The sequence below is a fragment of the Plectropomus leopardus genome, chromosome 24 (assembly GCF_008729295.1).
Source record: "Plectropomus leopardus isolate mb chromosome 24, YSFRI_Pleo_2.0, whole genome shotgun sequence".
Lineage (NCBI taxonomy): Eukaryota > Metazoa > Chordata > Actinopteri > Perciformes > Serranidae > Plectropomus > Plectropomus leopardus.
This window is the reverse complement of record NC_056486.1, coordinates 10871669-10893937: the sequence shown is the minus strand read 5'-3', so window position 1 is coordinate 10893937 and position 22269 is coordinate 10871669. Positions and strand designations below refer to the sequence as shown.

Here is a 22269-nt window from a genome sequence, read left to right as displayed (position 1 = left end):
CTCATGCGCATAATGCACATTTATCATGAATGAACAATGCCGGCCCACCCACCGAAACACAGCGGCTCTTTACCTCACATGCCAAAACATCCATTTATGTTAACCACAAATAAGTCTGGATTTTTTATTTTTTTATTTTGACATTTCTTTTTTGACAGGCTTGTCTTTTCTTTGCGGTTTTCTGTACAAATCTAATAACACTGCTATACTTACCCGGAGCTACAGTGTTGAGTTTCTGTTCTGGAGGAATATATTTAGTCTACTGGCTTCAGTATGCTCTTGTTCTGTGTGTGAGGTCTTGTTGGCCCTTAAAATTACTGAGTAACTCTGTATTGCAATGATCATAACAAATACTTAAATACACTGCTAAGTTGCGTTAAGGACTTTGTGAAGTTACCTGAATTACTCTGAAAAGTTGGGTTAAGTTATATTAAGTACTCTGCGTAGTTACCTTAAGTCTGTGAAGTCACTTTATTATGTTGAATTTTGGTTTCACATGTGACATGAATGTCTCCTTATTCAATTCCACCCCTCCCACCCACCCTACATTGTTTTCCTCTGTCTTTATACCTAATTCTTGTGTCCTACAAAACAAAAGATCCTCATTGACTTTTTGCGTTGCCAATAAATACATCTTTACACATTTTGTTCTAACCAATGTGTAATGCGTTGTTTAGATTTGTGTACACTTCATGTACTTTTATGAAACTGGGCTGAAATATACAATATATAATATACACGTATACTACTACAATTAATACAATTAGTTTTGCAGAAATTTTAATTATTGGACAAATTAGAACAAAAAAAACAAAAACAAATAAAAACAAAAGTCAGGTGACACTTAAAGCTTCCGAGAGGTTAAAATGATTCCATCTTAAATCTAGCATATATTGAAGATAAAACTCACATCATAATAAACGTCATAAAATCTGAATATTTAATGCTTCATTTTGAGCTTTCAAGCAAGAATATATTCCCAGTGAATGTAAAAATGACGGGGAAACCTTCAACCCTATTAAGAACAGGCCATAAAATATGATTGCTAACAGGTTTTGCATGATTGCTGAGCTGATAGAAAATGGAAGGTCATCTTATTTAACTTAAGGAAGCTCAAACAGCGTCTTCTGATCTTGTCGACAGACAGAACTAAAGGAGGAATCAAAGCTAACACATGGTGTAAATACTGTACATATGGAGAGGAGGGGAATCAGTGGGAAGGACGTGTTAGCTGTTGTGTTCAAGCTGCAGCACATTCACTCCCTGCTGCTAGATTCCATTGGAAATAATGGATTGATATGCTTCAATAAACAAAGTTTATTTTTTCTGTCTATCATGGCAATTAACAAATCCATTTCATAATCGTTGTTGCCATCAGTCTGTTGTATTATAAAAATTAAAAGCCTACTGCACTGGCTGCAGGATTTGTTGGAAGTGCTGAATAACAAAACTTTGTTTGGATCTAAATCTACAATATAAGTACTGCCACAGGATCAAGGGCAAAGTTGTGTTCTGGGTGTTTCTGCGACGTCATGCTATGCTTGTTTACGGCCAAATAAGTGAAGCAAACTCCGAAGCTGGAGGGCGAAGCTCAGGGTTGTCAATCATTCATGAGCACACCGCTCTGTCCTAACCACAATGTTAACTACTTTGGAAACGTAACTGAGCTCATGTATGAATTATGAATTGTTACTCTAGCTGACCTTGATGTAATTTTTTTTTCTCTAACAAATAATTTAATATTTGCTATTTTCTCATTGCGTGTCTATCTGTTCTGAGGTTATGACTGGGGAATATTTTTGTTTTTCCTATTACACTTCACTGACAAGTTTAGCATTAAAACAAACCTAAAGTCTTTTGACCCCCCAGGAATATAATACCTTTAATCTATAGATCAAAGAACTGGTCTATAGACTCAGATATGATCTTTGTAGTAATATTTCCTGGATTTTATTAGTATTCCTCTCATATAACCAGGGTCATTAAATCTTCTGCCATCGGCTGCTGTGCTTCAGCCTGGAGCTGTAATAGCTTCCTGATGTCAAGCTGTGAGTAGCTCACCTTTGAACAGCTCTGCATGGGCTGGCTAAAGCCCTTTCATGTCAGTAATCATAAGATGCATAATCATAATGGCGTTAGATTGCCTGCAGCATGGTGGTATGAAATGACCGAAAGCAGCTGTGGGCAAAATGGATGATAATATATAAATAAATAAACTTTAATAATGTTAAAGTATGAGCAACATCACTGTTGACATCACCAAGCTCCTTATAATGTCATTAAAGGGCCAGTTCACAACAAAATCAAAACTTCATATTTATCCTCTTACCTGTAGTGTCGTTTGTCAATCACACCTAAAACCCCTTTTGAAAAACTAACAGCAATGTCTCTTATGACCAGGTTTCTCACGATAATCCACAAACTTTGTTGTGAGCAGTTTTTAGGTGGGAACTTTTTTTATTTTTTTTTTACTGAACTATACCCATCAACTGTATCACTGTTTATGCATCTACTCATGAACGAAAGGCTTGTGCTTGTGACAACGCAAGATGTAAATATTAATGACGTCCTCCTTGGCTAAATTAATTGGTGCTAGTTGAGCTAGCGGTAGATTAAGAGTAGTAGTTGGGTGTCTGTTTATTTTTGTATTTATTCCAGTTCATACTGTCTTGTTTCTTTTATTATGGACCATTTTAAATTACTTAGGCTGGAATGACATTTCAATGAAGATAATTTAAAGATCCATCTATCAGCTTTGATTGATAACAGCTGTTCTCTTACTGAAAAAAGTATAACTGTCACATTTTATGATGTTATTTATCTGTAAGCTTAATTGAAGATCAGCATACTAGCCACAGCTTTTTATTTTCTCTCCATTCTGATTTTGGTACTCTAGCGGTAACCTGCTGCATTAAAGCGCTTCCAGCCCAAATTCCTAAATCACCAACTTTAAAAACAGCCACTTGAAAAGAGTGAGAGGGCCGGGACCACAGTGTTGAATAATAGAAGCTACCACTTGAACAAATTTCCTTGAATTGTTGCCATTGTTGAAGTTTGAACTGTTTTGTTGAAATCCACCATGCAGCTCAGCCCACCGTTATTTTTCCTCACCTCATCTGAAAGAGAGCTTAGAGAGAAACATGACACAGCCCACTGATATTTCACTTCAGCCAGACATGAAAGAAGGTTAGGGTTGTAAAGTTCAGAGAACCTATAAAGGAGTTTCTCCTTCTTCTTTTACAGCAATGAAGATTAGTCCATCAGTTTATTTTATAGGTACGTCAGACAATATGGAGATAAGAGTGTTATAGAAAAAGTCGGTGTCCAGACTGGTGGCTTGTCGAGAATTTTCTTCGTCAGGAGAAGGTCATGTTTTGGCATAAAATACTTACATTTGGGGGTACTATCACTATCACTGTTTTTTGTTGCAGAATTCCGACAGGAAACACACAATCTTTTGGTGAAAAAAAGTTGCTTTTCATGGCACTATCCCCGCTGGAAACAGCAAGATCTGAGGGAAAAAAAAAAAGCTATTTGTTGCACCATCCCCACTAGAAACATAGTAATTTTTGAGTAAAAAAAAATCACTTTTTTGTAGCACTATCTCAACAAGCAAGCAAAGAAAAAAAGCAACAAGCAAAGCAATGTCTCTGTAAAAAACAAAAAAAAAATCTGCTTTTCGTTGCGTTATCCTTACCATCTGTTATGGTGATATCCCATCAGGAAAGACAGCGATGCTTTGTTATAACACAACCGCTTTTCAAGGCACTGTCCATACTGTGAAAAAAAAACACCCACAGCAACCACTCGCTTAAAAAACAACTAGTTTTTGTATTTGTTGTTATCTGCAGCTTGGCTGCGTCTTGACGAGGCATCACACTATCGACCATACCAACATATAAACAGAAATGTAAAATGCCAACATTGTCCTCTGACAATTGGGCTGATAAGCTACAATTGATGTTTCATCTATGACATGCTGGGAATGCATGTTGATGGGCTGTTGAAACTAATCAGTGTAGAGAAAACATGGCTATTTTTGCTGTAAACATGCCGAATATCCATAGAAATTTCTATATCAGACAGCTCCACATGATGTACATCAAATGCCATCATTTGCTCTCCATGATTTGAAAGACAATTGTAATACAGCAGAGATGAGATACATGGTTTGGCTAGCAAAATGTCTATTTTACAATTTACCGCTAATATACACATCTGGTTTCTTTTAGCAACTCCGTCATCCCTGAATGACCTTAATAAAACATTTCCTCATGATCTTGACTTTCCTTTTGACCCATAATTAATCTCTCATCACAGTCAGCAGCAGTTTTTTTCCTCCTTGCCACACAAATCTTTTCACGAATGATAAAGTCTCATTTATTATCACAGGTACTTAATCTTAGGACTCATTGGAAACATCTGGTTGATAAATGGCTTGCATGGAATTAAACAGCAAATGAACACAGAGGGTATCATGGATGATCGCGTATCGCTCCTGGGGTATGCTGGGTAATGAATACACAAATTACACAATATTTAGGCATTATGAATGCTGCTGCTATTAACATGAGATTGGTAAATTCGAATGTTGGCGACATGGCTCACCACACGTGCGAACGGATGAGGCAAGGGGTACCAATCTGACAGTAATGACATTTCATGTGCAAAAACAAATGTATTTTGTAAGATATTTTCTCCTGTGTAGACAAAAGAAAAAAAAAAAAAAAACATGTCATTTATGTTAGAAAATCAGGGTTTGTTTTTGTTTTTTTTTGCAATAATATGACCTCCCTGACATGACAGCCACTGTCAGGAACATGTTAGAGGCTGATTGGGGAATAGAAAGCCTGTGGTTGGGATTCATTACACACATACACACACCAGTGATAGCATGAAGCGCGTCATATATAATTTGATTTTTCTAGCCACTGGGCCCTCTCGCTTGTTTACCCCCCGAGCATAGAGGAAGAAGAAAGAAATAGAGGAAAAAAACAGAGCTTAGGAGAAGTTTGCTTGAGACCTTTGCCATGGTTTTGTATCTTCTGGCATTTGCAATTAGCACCAGGCTGCCGACTGACACTGAGAAACAGATGCTGTCCATCCGTTTGTCACCGACTCTTATTTCTCTCTTTGTTGAGCGAAGATTGTGCCCTCACGAACTGTGTGTTTGTGTGTGTGTGTGTGTGTGTGTGTGTGTGTGTGTGTGTGTGTGTGTGTGTCGCCTTCTGAGCAATGGAGCTGCCCTGTAATGAGGGTATGACTACTTGTCTTCAAATGCTCACTGTTAATTATACTCCCTTTATTGTGTGTGTGTGTGTGTGTGCGCGCGTGTGTGTGTGTAAAAAGAGAGAGGGAGAGAAAAAGCGGGAGGGATAATGGGAGAGAGGGATCAAATGGCAACCAGAAGCTGCTCAGCACACATACAGTTTACAGGATGGAGGAATATTTTATCCTTTAAAGAAACTGAAACCTGAATGCTTTTGCACACAGAAACACACACGTTTTTAAAGCTGTATTGTGCAGGCTTTTGGAAATGCCCTACGTAACACAACAAAGCGGCAACACGCATAGTCGTCAAAGATAATTGTTAAACCAGGAAGCAGTGTAAAACTCCCAGCCCAAATTGACTCTATTCTTCCAGTAAGAAATGCTGTTTGTTTGTAAGCAATGTGTGTGCAAAGAAGTATTAATGATTTATAGTTCAACACTTCAAATTTTAAAATAGTTGTTCTGTGGTTAGCAGTTGGGGATAAAACTGCAGCCATTAATCAGGGCTTTAGGCTATTAGTTGCATAATACCAAATCTAGATTCACATTTCTCTTATGTTCAATGGTGCTCCAACAGGAATATTGACCCTGTAAACTCCAAACACATCCTGCCAGCCTAAAGGGCAAATGCAGTGATGTACCCGGAAGGTCAAAAAATGTGAACAATGTTAAATTGCATAAAACATTTTTTTCTCCATGAGTGCAAATGGATCTGATCTCTGAGTAGCCTGAAACTAACATAATAATATATAGTGTGCTTGGTTAAGAGTCCCTCTTCATCCATAGGGTTAATTCCAGGATATTAATGCAAAAATATGTTTCTGAATATAATGACTTCTCTTAGCATAAATCCACTGTGGGCTCTAACACTGACTCCATTAGTGGCTGATTTGTTAGGGGCCTTCCGTAAAACAGAAGTGCTGATTTATTAATGCTGTTTTAATAATGTATAGTGTGTATGAGTTTTGGCATTTGGATAAAAAGAAACAAGATTATCCTCTACATGGTAGTCTCAGTGTCTAAAAAGGAAAATATATGACGTGTTTATGGTGAGGTTGATGGGAAGAATTTCTGACCATCATTTAAGCAAGTTCTCATCACACCTGTGCTGATATTCAGTATAACAGCAGTCTCTCTCATATTGCTTAATATTGCTTTTGTACAACAATTTTACAAGCACTGTTATTGGTAAACAATAATTATAAGTGGACTGGTAATCGTTTAAGAAATTACAACACCGATACCCTTAAAGAGATACAGATATCAATGGAATACTGCATTTGATTTCCATAATGCTAATGGAGTAGTGTGTTGTATGGTCATACTTTTGAACATTTTGGTGTCATCTATGCACTCTGATCTGCCAACTCTTACTAAAACAATGTGCTGATTGTGATTGATCGCTGGTATCATTTTACTTGAGACATTTTGATGCTTCTTGGCACTCGGATATTCTGGTTACTACCTTAAAGATATGCTTTTAAGATTGACTGAGTACCAATACCCAGCCTTAGCAATAAGCGACAAAAAATATCTATTGGTCATTTAATCACTTATTAAATACAGATTCAGTTTCACAACTAAACTGGACTGTTGCTAAGCAACTCATAAACAATCCTGCACGCTAGCTTGATAATTTGTAAAGGTTGACATGTTACTGCAGGCCAGCTCCTTACTACCATCTATTTATTTGTATGTTTCCATTTATTTATTGTGCAACATGTAAAACAGGAGTCAGTAATGGTAAAGTAGAGTGTAACACACTTAGTTAAAAGTCCCAGTGCTGCTAAACTGGGTATCACTACTCATAGACAGCCAATCCAGTCAAATTACCTGGTTGGAACTAATTGTTGTATTATATGCTATATGCAAGGCTTCATCTGAGTTATACTTGTATTACAAGTATTAAATCAAGTGTTAAAAATAAATTGCTCTATACTAGGACATCACAAGATGTTAAACGCGACAACCTTTTGCAATGGGGCTTCACTTTTCATAATTTTGTAGGGCTACAGAAAGCAGGATGTGTTTCTTTTTATATGATTTCATACAGCCAGCAGTTATGACCATTTATGAAGCTACTTTTTCCCATAAGTCACAAGCAGGGCTCACGTTGTTAGGTTTAGTAGCAGGCCTGGGGAGCTCTTCCACATCCTCTGCGCAGTAGTGAAAGATTAACAAAGTGTAAATCAAAGTACTTTTACACATGAGGCATGATGGGTGAGATCAATCACTGCTGGACATTGTGGACAAGCCTATTACAGCAAGTGCCACATGGTGTAAATCTTTCTCAGACAGAGGTGGTGGTGAGCTTTGGGATCAGAATTCACAAGTGAATTATTGCTAAATTATAATTTTGCACTGGCACAAAGGAAGTAAGATTAATGATTAAAATCTGTTTAAATATTCAAATCATTTGATTTCTTTAATTAATTTTAAGACAATGAAATGTGACAAAATGTGCCCAGTCTTCCCTTCTTTAGCTCAAAACCAAACCATTTACATAACATTTAAACTGACCTGCAATTGCCGCTCAGTAAATTTCCCATTCTCCTTTGCCTGCTGTATTCAGAGAGATTCAGGTCTATTACGGTTCTATAAGGTACTTCCCACCAGTGTCTATTTGACAGAGCCATCACTTTAGGTCAGTTACTCTCCGTCTGCTCCTTCTACCAATAATGCCACTGCAACCATTGAGCGGGATCTTGATGGAAAATCATATGCTTGTTGGCAGCTCAGTGTAGCGATACTGCAGTGACCCGTAACATGTCATAATGAAATGGAAGGAGGAAGAGATGGGAGAAGGAGACAAAGAGCCTGCTCTTTTAGAAATTTCTTTCTTGGCTGGGCTGAGGAGAAAAGAAGGCTTTAAGAGAAGCTATAGCTTATTTTAGACCAAAAAAGTTATTTGTTTGAAAGGCTGAATTGTGAGTGGCAAAATAGGCTATTGGCAGGATTTGTGGTCCTAAAAGTGGATCCTGTGTGTAAAAAACAGTATTCAGCAATAAACAATAAAACATATTTTTGTTTCTTATAGAGCCATAGAGAAGTATCTGACGGTGGCCATTGTTATAGCTTAGGTTGCTGTCAATGAGGGCATATTTTGCTGCCCAGAAATGCATTTGTTGTTTAGACCTCCACATATTTCAAGCGATCCGAAGTCCAAATCCTGTAATTGTATTGCAAAAGAATCAACCCTTTTAATTTATCGAACACATGTTGTTTCGACCTTACCATACCATAAAATCTTATCAAAAGGTCAAATTTTGGTTACAGTTCATACAAAGTCCTACCCATCCAAAAAAATGTTTTCACACAAGGTACAAGACCGTCTCTTTGCATGGAACTAAGGTCTTGCTGTTTGGTCTGGTCAGGGGGAGGTTTCACACCTGTAATTTTGTTTTGAATTAACTAAAAAGTCCAAACGAGGTAGCTGTGAAATGGGCCGTTAGTCATCAGTCCTCTCATTCACCATGTCGTTGGACAGCTGCACTGACCTGACTGTATCCATTGCTTTTTTAAAATGTACTGTATGTATTTTTTGTTTATCAACCATGGTTTAGCTTAGCAAGTAGCCACACTACCTGGTATGATGCATCCAGGGAATTTGTTGGCATCTGGCTTGCAGGTTGCACATTGCTACATTTGAAGATTTCCTCTTAAGAAACCACAGTCAACTGGTGTCTGGTGCTTATATGCTTTAGCTGTGCAGGTTTCATCTTGTAGTTTGACACTACCTCTCTACACAGGAAACAGATGCAAATTCAAGCATGACATAGTCCTCTTTATAATGACCCGTTTTGCTCCAATTTTTGGTTTTCTTCTCCTTTGGACCAGAGTCTGCTTGACCACTGTCTTGAACAGATGGCTATTTGTTGCGTTTCAGCCTTTTCTCCATGTTGCTTATGCTAATGTGAATGGGTTTAACAGTTAAACTAGAATGATGTTTCAGTAGCAACTTTCATAGAGGTGGCCAGGTGGGACCACTGAAAATGTTGGGTTGGCACACCAAAACCAAAAACCAAAACAGAATTTAAGGAATTCAATTATAGGTATAATATAAGTTTATAGGGTAATTGAAAACTATGTCAATGTGGAGAGTTAAGGAATCACATGCTAATATACTTTGAATTCTTAATTGACAGTTAATATTAGTAATTTGCTGGTGACTCACTGTCACTTAAACACAGCACTGTTATTCTTATTATTTTCACCAGGGAAGGGGAAGACATTGTATCAGGGTTGCCATGGCCACCCCTTGGAGGTGCACTGTGTTGTTTATGTCTGTAAAGATCTGTGGACTGGGAGTCAACTTCATAAAATTAAATGGGAATGTATATATTTAGTGCAACATTTTCTGAAACATTTACTCATAAAACATGATTTTTAAAAATATATATTATTCCAAAGATCCCTTGTAATTACATCATTGACTGCTTGGGCTCTCCAGACCCCTGTTTGAGAAACATAGTCTTAATACTACCTATGGGACAAAGTTCACATATATTGACTGGACTATCCAAAAGCCCCGTACACTGATGCATATGAATTCTATTTCAGTATTTAGTATACCCTCAGAGACTATGAGCACTTTGGGAAATCACTATCTGCTTTCCACCTATGCTCATCCATATTTGCAGTGCCAGCAAAACACTGAATGGTGTGTAAGGAAAAATAGAGGCAATGAAGAAGGTGCTGAAGCTGAGCAACCCTGTCCCGAATGATGACTGTAGCAAGTTGGCAAGGCATGACGAATAATGGTGAAGGGATGGCTGGTTCAGTGCAGTGCAGACAGTGCCAAAATCAGTGGTGTCCAAAAATATGTCTGCGCAGTTTGTACCAAATGTGCCTGTCAAAACAGGACGAGTTTTTCATTAAAGCATCTTTTTTTCAGTGATACATTAAACCTATCGTTGATTTGTCAAACTGAGCCTTGTCACCCTGAATGACCTCTCTGACTTGCTATTAGCTCCCATCATCCATTTTCCTAAGAGAATAGTGTTGTTAAATGTCAAGACCCAAGAGTCCTGCACTTTTGCGGAAATTGCAATCCAAGGTTGAGAAGGAATTTCACCAATCTAATTAATCAAAGGGTTGAATAAAGCACTGCTTGATGCAGGCATGCAATACAACTTCAACCTTCCTGTTAAAAAGCCATGTGTATGAAAAAGGTGTATTTTTCATGCCAAGAAAAATGAGCATTCTTCAGTTGGATCTGGTTTGGTTCAAACCAAGTTAGACCACCAAAAAACTTTTGGCTCAAATTGTATTGCTTTGGTGTCACTCGGATCTTGTTTAAAAACCTGCCAAGCCCTGCAGTAAAGCTCTGTTAATGCTAATGATAAACATTGGTTTGCTCTGAATTTCGGCAAGTTCTTTCATGAGCAGAAAATAACCAAACATTGCTTTCTCTTTTTTCCTCTTGGCACAACTAATAAAGTAACCCACACAAGTGATCTCTCTTCCTCTCCCTCACTCTCATTCTAGGACCAGAGGAGGCTTCATGCATAACATCTTTGACTAAAAACATCCGATTACAGCTGATCCCGCTCTTCCTCTTCAAGGTCCACAGAGGTTTTACATTCCCACAAGTTAATCACATTAGGTCTCCAAATAATCATGTTTGCATTCAGCTTTACAAACATTCAGAACAGAATACCAGAAGCATATTTGGTAGGCTTGATTCCATTCCTTGTCATTCCCCTTGCGAACAGGCTTTGCTCGACATAAATAATATTCATTGCTAAATCTCCTAAGTACTTAATGTAATGTCCATCCTAAAATAAGATTACACTGCAGCATGTTATTCTCAAGCTCGTATACAGTTCAGTCAATACGCAAACTGAAACAACAACTCCCTCCACGGCTTTACCAGGTTACAAATTTAACACATAAATAGTTCTCGAAATGGGTTCCAACAACCTCTGGGGTTCACTTTAACACTCAAGGTGCTGCATGCCACCTCCAGGCTTCCACACGATATGTTTCTCTAAGACTGTAGGATCATGAATTTGCCCATTTAATCAATACTTCTTGAATCTACTACAACTTAAGGGAGCATGAATCACTGTAACATCCCCACATGGTTGCTTAATTATGAACATCCCACCCAGAGCAAATGGTGAGCCTAAATACTTCAATTGCAATTTTATATTATTAGTCACTAAATGTTAAATGCTGCAAAGCATTACAAATCATTTCCAAGTAGTGCAATAATGGAGGTGTTTAGCTTAAATGAGGTGCACATTCTTGTTTGTAAAGAGAAATGGAGGGTTGATTGTTCAGCCCACAGTCATTACAGAATATCCATTGTCAAAAGCTGTAATGCAAAAACAATTCCACATAATGATTATGGTGATTGTTTCTATTCCTAAAGATGCATAGATATTGGATAGATATGATGCACATTTACTCTTGCATAGTGAGAGTAATAAAAAGAAAGACAGAAAGGTATACATATATTTTCAGGGTGAACATGGGGTGGTGACTGAGGGTTCACTACATTATTTGATTGAAGGAAACATGAGAAATGAAAACACAAAGTTTTGTCTCACCATGCATTAAAAAAAAGAGTTGTTTATAGACCTGCACCAACATGTTATATAAGCTGAAGTCAACTCTTAGCTAAGTTATAACTAAAGTCCTTTACATCCATTAGACCTTTATCTTCAACAAAATGAAATGAAGAGATCATAAGACTCTCAAAGAATCTTCTTTTCAGACATAAATAAATACTGTTCCCTACGCCATTTTCCATATGTCCCCAGAATAGAGCCCTGGGTGATCCCATAATCACAGCTCTAGTTCCTTAACCAGTCAAATTCTTCTCTTAGAAGTAAACATGATCTAAGTTGGACCAATTAAAAACCCAACAAACAGGCCAGTCTACTCATGTAGTCCATCAAGCAGAATTTTATCATCCACTGTATTAATTGCAGCAGTCACGTCTAGCAGCATGAAAACAGAAAGCTTCTTGGAATTGGTTTTGATTCTCAAATCACTGGCCACCTTCACAAGTGTCGTCTGTGTTGTAGTGGGCCCACGGCCCAGACTGAAGCTTCCCAAAATGTGGTGCATCTCCAGACAGTCGAGCGGCTTGAAGAACACTTTCAATCATTTTCTCAAGGAAATGTTGAGCTCAAAATAGACCAATAATAACCATGTACTAAAAGATCAAGGACGCTTTTCTATTTAAGGTTTTGGCTTTAGTGCTGAGATGAGCTGTTTTTCTGCCAGGAGGAACAGACTGTATTCATAATGCTTTCTAATGGGCAGCTGTAAACAGATTCCTTTTTTTTCTTTAATAGTGAAGAGGAAGGACTCCAGAGGGTTGAGGTCTTGAGATGAGTGGAAGAAAGTGGAAATAAATATTTAAAAATTGCTTTTACTAATCATTATGGGGTAAATGTTGATTGCACAGTGTAGTGGGACATGAGGTTATTGCATGTAGTGCCAATTCTCAGTGAGATCACGGTGGTTGTAGGCTGAATACACTTCAACTTTAGTCCAAGACAAGCAATAGTTAAAATGACACAAACAGTAGAGGGGCCACTGCATCCTCCCTATTGTCTCAATGTGATCCAGTTGTCTTGTGATGGTGGGGCCAACAATCCACTTGGAAACACTGGGTGGATGATATGTGTTCTTAATTATGGGTCTACATAGTTTATGTAGACTATTACCAAAGAAAGCCAAGTGTCTTTGCAAAGGTCAGATTAGAAGAATTATTTTTACAATCTCAGTTTTGAATTGTTCATTGTCAGGGTCAAGTAGTATGATTGCAATTTCACACTTCACAGCACATGTTTGTGGTGCTGTTTTTATTTTTTTATTTTTTTATTTCAATCAAGGGACATACAGTTACATGGAAACCAAACACCTTGTGTTATCCTCATCCCCAATTTAGATGGCCATCTGAGACAAATTTCCCTTAAAACTATGAAATGTTCCCATATAATTGGGGGGGTTCCATCCAAAATCTAAAATCCTCTGAGATCTTGTTTGATCATTAAAACAGTCTTTTATCAATGGTTAAAATAGTGTAAATCATTCATTGAACAGTTATAAAGTCGTTATAATGTCCTATATAATTTGAAAAAAATGGGAAAATGACAATCAAGTGAGTTGAATTTCTACTTTGTAGCTGATACTGCTGTAATAGGCTTTTTATTTGGAGTTAATCCGGATTTCTAAATCTGTCACTCAGTCACTGCAATAGCTTCACATTTCCTGTTGTTAAATCAATACTGTACTTTAAAGCCTTATATTCTCTTTTTCTAGGTTAAGGAGAGAGGGTATTTATGTTCACAAATAAGTGTTAGGCTGTCCTTGGTCATAGGAATAACATCTGAGGAGTATTAAATTGAACTGTATTTCCTTTTGAAATAACTCAAGCTCTTTATCGAAAACACTGTCACCAAGGCTCTGAAAAGACCCCGTGAGGTATTGCAGAGTATATACAGCAATTATTCAAATGGGTACAAGCCATATTATCCTTGGGATGCTGGGGAAGAAGAGAAACTACATAAAAATAAGAAAGTGTAATAGTGCAGCAAAGATCCAAGACTGTCTCTATCTCTGAGAATATATTAAATGTGAAACCAGCTAACTAAAATCATGAACTCTTCAAAGCTCGTAAGGCATTTTCCCAAGTTAAATAAACTCCAGAGAAGTCTGTGTAAAAGCAGGTCTGTCCAGGATTGGAAGCTGCAGGATGTATGCTTGATTGAATAGTAGTCACACTCCTGGGAAGCCATATGTGTTATTGCACAAGTGTGTTAATAAGCAGCCATATAATCAATTACCACACAAGGAAGTGTCTGCTACTTTTACTCATGAATGAGAAAAAGGGAGTGTTTCACAGTGGGGTAGCCAGAATTACAGTGTCAGCCTTATTACAGCTACTTAAATCAATGCTCAAGCTGGGAAGTGTGCAGGAACTATAATTTAAAGCATCGGCCAGAACTGAAAAGACCAATTTAGCAACAGTACAACAATTAAACAATACATACTAACACCAACCCACAACCGAACCCACACCCCCCTAAACAAAATACAACCAAAACCCCAAACCACACACCCCCCAACACCCCCATTACCCACCCCCCAACCCCCCCCCCATCCCACCAACCCCCCCACACCCCCCCACTCCCCATACCCTAACTCAACCCCCCCCAACCCCAAAAACCCCCCCCCCCCAAGTCGGGGAAAAACATACCCCCCCCCCACACCCCCCCCCCCCCCCCCCCTAACAATATCCCCCCCCCCCCCACCCCCATCCCCACCCCCCCACCCCCCAAACCCCCCCACCACCCAACAAAACCCCCCACCCCACCCCCCCCCCACCCTCCCCCCAAAACCCCCCCCCCCCCCCCCCCCCCCCCAACCCCCCCCAAAACCACCCAACCCCCTCCCAACCCCCCAACAATACCCCCACCCCCAACACCCCCCCAAAACCCCCACCCCACCCCCCCACCACCCCCACCCCCCACAACATATCCCCCCCACCCACCGTACCCCCCCTCCCCCCCCCCTCAACCCCCCCCCCCAAATACTTCCCCATACACAACAAAACAACAATAAAACCACCCCAACCACCCCCCACCCCCCCCCCCCCCCCCCCCCCCCCCACAACTACCCCCAACAACCAAAACCACCATCCCCCCATACCCACCCCCCAAAATCTTTTCAAAAACCCAAAACCAAAAAACAACCACACTCCCCAAAAAACAAAAAACCCCAAAAAAACAATAACAAAAAAAACCACCCACACCCCACCCCCCCAAAAAACCCCCCTCCCACCAAACAACCCAAAACAAAACCCAAACACAAAAATTACACCACACAAAAACATCAAAACCCCCTCCCCAAACACACCACACCCAACCCTACCACAACATACAACCCACACTACCAAAACCAAAAACCCCCACCCTCCTACCAGCAAACCAACACAACCCAACCCCCCCAAACATATACAATTCACTAAAAATTACACCAACAAACCCACCCACTCAACAAAAATCCCAAAAACAAAATAAGACACACAATCAAAACCCAAAAACACCCCCCTCCCCCCCCACCACCACCCAACCACCCCTCCCCCCCCTCAACCCCCCCCCCCCCCACCCCCACCCCCACAACCCCCACCCAAAACCTTCCACCCACACCCCCATAAATACCCATCTGCAAACCCCCCCCCATAACCCCCCCCCCACCCCCCAACCCAAAACAACCAAAATATAAAAACACCCCCACACCCCAACAAATACCAACCCAACCCCCCAAACCCCCACATAACAACCCCCCACCCCAACAACACAATCCACCCCCCTCCCCCCCCACCCCCCCCAACCCCAACACCCCCTTACATCCCCCCCCCCCCACAACCCCAACCCCCTTTTCCCACCCCCCAACCCCCCACCTACCCACCCCCCCAACCCCACCCCAACAAACCCTACCCCCCACTCAAACCCCCCCCCCAACCCCAACTCAAACACCCCCTAAAAAAAAAAAATTTTTTAACAAACCCCCAAAAAACCCAACAAACACATTAAACAAAGCCCCCAAAAAAAAAATCCAACAACCCCCAACCCCCAAAACTAATAACCCCAAAAATAAACCCCAACATCCCCCCCCCCCCCACCCCCCCACCACCCCCTTATTAAACAAACCCCCCCCCCAACCCAGAACCCCACCAAAAAAACACCCCCCCCCCCCCACGCCCCCCCATACACACCAAATAACCACAAACCACCCAAACAAACCCCCCCCCACATTTCCCAACCCCCCACCCCCACAATTCTAACCCAACCCCACCCCATAAACATTAAAACCCAAACCCTCACCCCCCAAAATTCAACCACCAAAACCCCACCCACACCCCCCCCCCCCCACCTCCAACCCACCACCAATCCAAAAAAACCCCACCCCCCCCCCCCCCCCCAACAAAAAAAACCTCCCACCAAAACCCCCCCCCACCCCACCCCCCCCAAACCCCCCCCCCAAACCCACCCCCAAAAAAATCCCCCACCCCCAACCCCCCAAACCAAAACAACCCCCCAAAAAACCCCCCAACACCAATAAACACCCCTACACCCCCCACACCCCCCAAACCCCCCCCCCCCCACCCCCCACCCCCCCCCCCCCAAAAAACTCCCACCCCCCCAAACCCCCCCCCCCCCTCCCCAAACCCACCCACCCCCCCCCCCCCCCCCCACCCCCCCCACCCCCCCCCCCCCCCCCCCCCAAACCCCACCCCCCCCCCACACCCCCCCCCCCCCCCCCCCCCCCCAACCCCCCACCCCCCAACCCCCCCCCCCCCCCCCACCCCCCCCCCAACCCCCCCCCCCCCCCAATTAAAAAAAACCCCCCCCCCCCCCCCCCCCCCCCCAACCCCCCCCCCCCCCCCCCCCACCCCCCCCCAACCCCCCCCCCCCCCCCCCCCCCCCCCCCCCCCCCCCCACCCCCCCCCCCCCCCCCCCCCCCCCCCCCCCCCCCCCCCCCCCCCCCCCCCCCCCAACCCCCCAAAATCCCCCCCCCCCCCCCCCCCCCCACCCCCCCCCCCCCCCACCCCCCCCCCCCCCCCCCCCCCCCCCCACCCCCCCCCCCCCCAAACCCCCCCCCCCCCCCCCCCCCCCCCCCCCCCCCCCCCCCCCCCCCCCCCCCCCCACCCCCCCCCCCCCCCCCCCCCCCCCCCCCCCCCCCCACCCCCACCCCCCCCCCCCCCCCCCCCCCCAAAAAACCCACCCCCCCCCAAACCCCCCCCCCCCCCCCCCCCCCCCCCCCCCCCCCCCCCCCCCCCCCCCCCCCCCCCCCCCCCCCCCCCCCCCCCCCCCCCCCCCCCCCCCCCCCCCCCCCCCCCCCCCCCCCCCCCCCCCCCCCCCCCCCCCCCCCCCCCCCCCCCCCCCCCCCCCCCCCCCCCCCCCCCCCCCCCCCCCCCCCCCCCCCCCCCCCCCCCCACCCCCCCCCCCCCAACCCCCCCCCCCCCCCCCCCCCCCCCCCCCACCCCCCCCCCAACCCCCCCCCCCCCAAACCCACCCCCCCCCCCCCCCCCCCCCCCCCCCCCCCCCCCCCCCCCCCCCCCCCCCCCCCCCCCCCCCCCCCCCCCCCCCCCCCCCCCCCCCCCCCCCCCCCCCCCCCCCCCACCCCCCCCCCCCCCCCCCCCCCCCCCCCCCCCCCCCCCCCCCCCCCCCCCCCCCCCCCCCCCCCCCCCCCCCCCCCCCCCCCCCCCCCCCCCCCCCCCCCCCCCACCCCCCCCCCCCCCCCCCCCCCCCCCCCCCCCCCCCACCCCCCCCCCCCCCCCCCCCCCCACCCCCCCCCCCCCCCCCCCACACCCCCCCCAATCAACAAACCCCAAACCCCCCCCAACCAAAACACCTAAAAAAATACCAACCCAACACCCACCCCCCCCCCCCCCAAACCCCCAAATCCCCCCCCCCCACCCCCCCCCCCCACAATCCCCCAACAGAAACAAACACCCCCCCCCCCCACAATACCCAAAACCCACCAACCCCCCCCCCCCACCCAACCCCCCCCCCACCCCCCCCCCCCCATCCACCCCCCCCCCCCCCCCAAAACAACCCTCACACCCTAACCCCACCCCCCCCCCCCCCCCCCAAATACCTACAACCCCCCCATACCCCCCCCACAAACAACCCCACCCACCCCCCACCCCACCCGACCCCCCCCCATCCCAACCACCCCCCCACCCACACCCCCCAACACCATCCCCCAAAAAACCCCAACCACCACACCAACAACCCACCACCTTTCCCCCCCCCCAACCATACAAAAAACCCCCCCACCACCACAAAAACAAACAAATAAACCACCCACAAACCCCCCACCCAAAAAATCCAACCCCCTAACCACCCCCCAACTAAAACACCCCCCCCAAATCAAATCCTCACACCCAAAAAACTTCCAACAATCTACACCAAACCCCACTAAAACACTAACAACACCCCAAACAAAATACCGAAAACAAACAACCATATTTTTTACAACAAAACATAAAACAAACTAACCCAAAAAATCCCCAATTCACCCAAACCCAATACCATAAAAACCCCAAATAATATCAAAAAAACCCAAAAAATAACCCCCCTACAAAAAACCCTTTTACCCAAAACCCCCCAAAAACCCAAAACCACCCACCAACAAATACAAAAACCAAACCCCCCAAAAAACATTAAACGCCTACAAGCAAAATAAACAATTTAAACAACCAAAAAAACAAACTTACGAACCCAGAATTACAGTGTCAGCCTTATTACAGCTACTTAAATCAATGCTCAAGCTGGGAAGTGTGCAGGAACTATAATTTAAAGCATCGGCCAGAACTGAAAAGTATATATATATATATATATATATATATATATATATATATATATACCTATCAATTTCCGCATCTACTTTATTATAGCAAATTTAAAAATGTAGGTAACTTGGCTAATGCTTCCATATCTGCAGAGACATGGAGAAAGTATGATTTTGAAATTCCAAACTAGTATTTCACTGCACATCCACTCAAATCTGGGTTCCTTAATGACATTAAGTGTTACAGACAGCTTTCTATACCAGGAAGTATCTGACTCACTTTATTTGAATGCTGATGAGACAGCAATGGGGGCGTCCAAGTGGCATGCTGATCTGGATAGAAAGAGACTTATTCATATGCAGGCCTGATAGCGACTTTAGTCAAACAAAGTACATCTCTCCCTTCTTCCCTGCAGTCTTTTAATGACTTAGCGATTTGTAGATAGAAACAAACACCAAGAATAAGGCTCCATGATGGACCCATAATTGTATTTTCATTGCTAAAAACTGTGTTTGTTTACACCGATCTTATCGGAGCTTATTAAAAATTCACAATCAATGTCAGCAAGCATTAAGAGAAAACTTGGAATTCACTTGAGATTGAATCCGAATGCAATTGCTGTTCAACCTTGGAACTCATCGTAAAATGAATGGCATTTTTAGCTTCAGTATCTTCCACCCTGATGACATATTTTGACCCAAATAAAATCACGATTGCTAATTAGCACCTGCTTCATGTGTATTATTGAAGTACAAAAGCTACATGCTATTGGAAAATAAACTGACAATACCATGTTTTTTATTCATTCATTAATTTATTTAAATTGTTCTTTTGTTATAATCAGGTTGTGGTCAACTTGTCGCGATGGTGGGCTGCCTCACATCTGATTCCAACACCGCTGTGGTGTCTCCCTCATTTGCATCTGCATCTGTCTTCCTGATGATCTCTGGCTCTACAATCAGGTAGGCCTGTTTTATCCTTGTGAATCTCACTGTTTCCTTCTAAATCTTCCTGACTGGCTCTGACGTAATTAGACATGATGATATTACCGATATTGTGTATATTGTATTATATGCTAACCTTTCAAGCCTCGCATCTCTAAACCTCAGCTGAGAGACTTGTGGTTTCTTGAGGATAAATCAAGTAGCTTTAGCCTGGCTTGTATTTGGTAATTGACTTAGACAGTCTGGCAACTGTACAGTAAAGAATGGACAAGGGACATCATGATGACTTTGAATTACACAGATGCTTGCAGATTTTATCCATGCAGAATATGTCAAATACACACATAACCTGTCTTAAACTACTTTAGTCATGGAAAATGAGAACATTGTGAATTTCTCAGTTTTGAGACCCATAAAGTATATCTATCTATCTATCTATCTATATTTGTACCAAGCAGCGAAGTTGTGGCATGACATGTTTGAGTTAATCTGTCTCGGCACCTCAAGTTCACTTCTATTCAATGCCAGCATATGGTCGAGTAAAACATTCGGCTTCTGGTAGCAAAGCAAATTTTGATCTTTACATCACGTTGAGTGCAACGTTGGTAATCTTTGACCAGAAAAGTAAAGTTTCAGTCTCCATCAGCTGCAAAGAAGTATCTATGGGGGAGACACTCATTGTCATTTTGGATAACCAGCTGATATTGTGTGATGTTGGCCATGAAAAATACAAAATGCCCCACATGAGTGATGCTGCCTGGCTAGCAGTGAGTTGGGAAACAGGCATGGAATGTAAGAAATTTGGAAATGTACCCATATTATCATATTCCGTGGTATATGTTAGAAGGTTAAGTGGTTGTCATGGGCCCCCATGGCCTTCCTCAGCAAAATGGCACTCAAATTAACATGTACTGACCAAAGAGATGACCACAGGATATCAGACAGACATGCAAAATGATCAAAGTCAACACAAAAATACCTCAGAGATGTAAAAGTACCTCAGAGAGACACAAAAGGACTATACAAAGACAGAATACAAGAAAAAAATAGGCACTATCATTACAAAGCTTTGTGCGTTTTGTATATCTGTGCCTAAGGGGGAATTTTCTCATGACTCGCCCATGTTATGAAGTACCTCTGATTTCACTGGTTTTAGCTACATTTGGCAAAAAAATCCTGTCATACCTAACCTTTGAATAGCCCACACTCCATTTCATACCATAGCTGGTGTGCACGGTAACATAAATAAGGACAAGCATCTGTAATGTATTAGTAGTAGCAGTAACACTTCATTGACCCCACTGTGGGAAGGTCCTTTATCACTGTAGCGCTACATGTGATTCAATATACAGAAGGAAAAACAATCAGCACTCTGTCCATGCAGACATTACAGAATAACCAGCAACATGCAGTAAATAATTTAATGCCAACCTGGGGGGGTGATGTGTGCTATGAATAAATACCCCTTTTTCAGACAATTGGAGAAACCTTTATGCGGAGTAATAATAATGAGTTGCAGAATCAGGAGCACATTAATAAAAGTTTTAGCAGTGTGAGTGTGCCTTGGAAACCATAAGTTACCCACAAAATGCAAATAAACTGTAAACTGTATTGTTTGGAGATAATGTGATGTAAGCTGGAGCCTCAAACATATGTTTAATCAGCCGTAGATTTGATTAATTGTGCACTAATGTAACACACCCTTTTTTATAATTCATAGCATAAATTTGCATTGTTAATAGATACATTTTAGCTCTAGAGTATCACACAGGAAAATTTGCATTGTTAATATCCACGCTTCAGCACAGGGGCATAATTATGTGTGAGTATGCTGTTTGCTGTCTGATTACTGGACATTTGTAACTTTTGTTTACTTATGCAGACTGCAGGTCAATGTATATACCGTCAAAAGATAAATGATGTTCCCCATGTGGACATCCAGAGCCTGAGACTGAGCAGCCAAGCAGATAACATTATTCTGTACACTTACCCTCTTTAAATCAGTCAATTAACTCAAAGGCACACATACCTGTCTGCTTAATTGTGTCCCCAGTGCTTAATTATCTGCATACATTTTAGGTAGATGAAGCCTGAATCTGCCAGATGAGAAGTTAAAAAAGAACCTCTGTAGCTTGTTAGTGCACGGATATTGATGTATAATGAAAGACGAGGTGCTCAATAGAAAGCTATTTAGAAGTAAAAACAGCCACTGAGATTAAACTTCTGTCTTTTCACAAGACTTTCAAAAAGTAAATGCTGAGAAGAAGAAAATGTACGTTGGCCGGCATATTTTTTGGCATAATAGCTGAAGCTTAATCACAACAAATTACCAATACTCAAGTATGCTGAATAATTATTCCCAAACCTGTCGAATATTAACAAGATAAATGTAGGCCATGCCAGATCATATTCATTGTATGCAGACAGTAAACATGTGTCTTGTGTGTGCTGCTTATTTATATACAGCATAATACACAAATGCAAGATGAGGAAGCAGAGCTGTGAAAGCTGGAGACGATACTGTTATGTTTTTGTGTGGATACAAAATGTTTGGATTGCATACTTTTTTGACCATGTTATGCAGTGTTATAGTGTGTAATACCGTGGGTTGTATATGATGATATTTATAAACTGGACAGTAAGTCTGTAGTGAGCCAGATGAGATGTTATTTTGGAAAGGCTTTGCCTGCAGTTTTGGTGGGATTTTTTTATTTTTTACTTTTTCTTTTGGAT

General features: G+C 43.2%; 1 pseudogene; it reads left to right on the top strand.

Moving 5' to 3' along the window:
- Positions 1-16483: 16483 nt before the first annotated feature.
- On the top strand, positions 16484-20776 carry LOC121962606 (annotated as a pseudogene).
- Positions 20777-22269: the final 1493 nt, after the last annotated feature.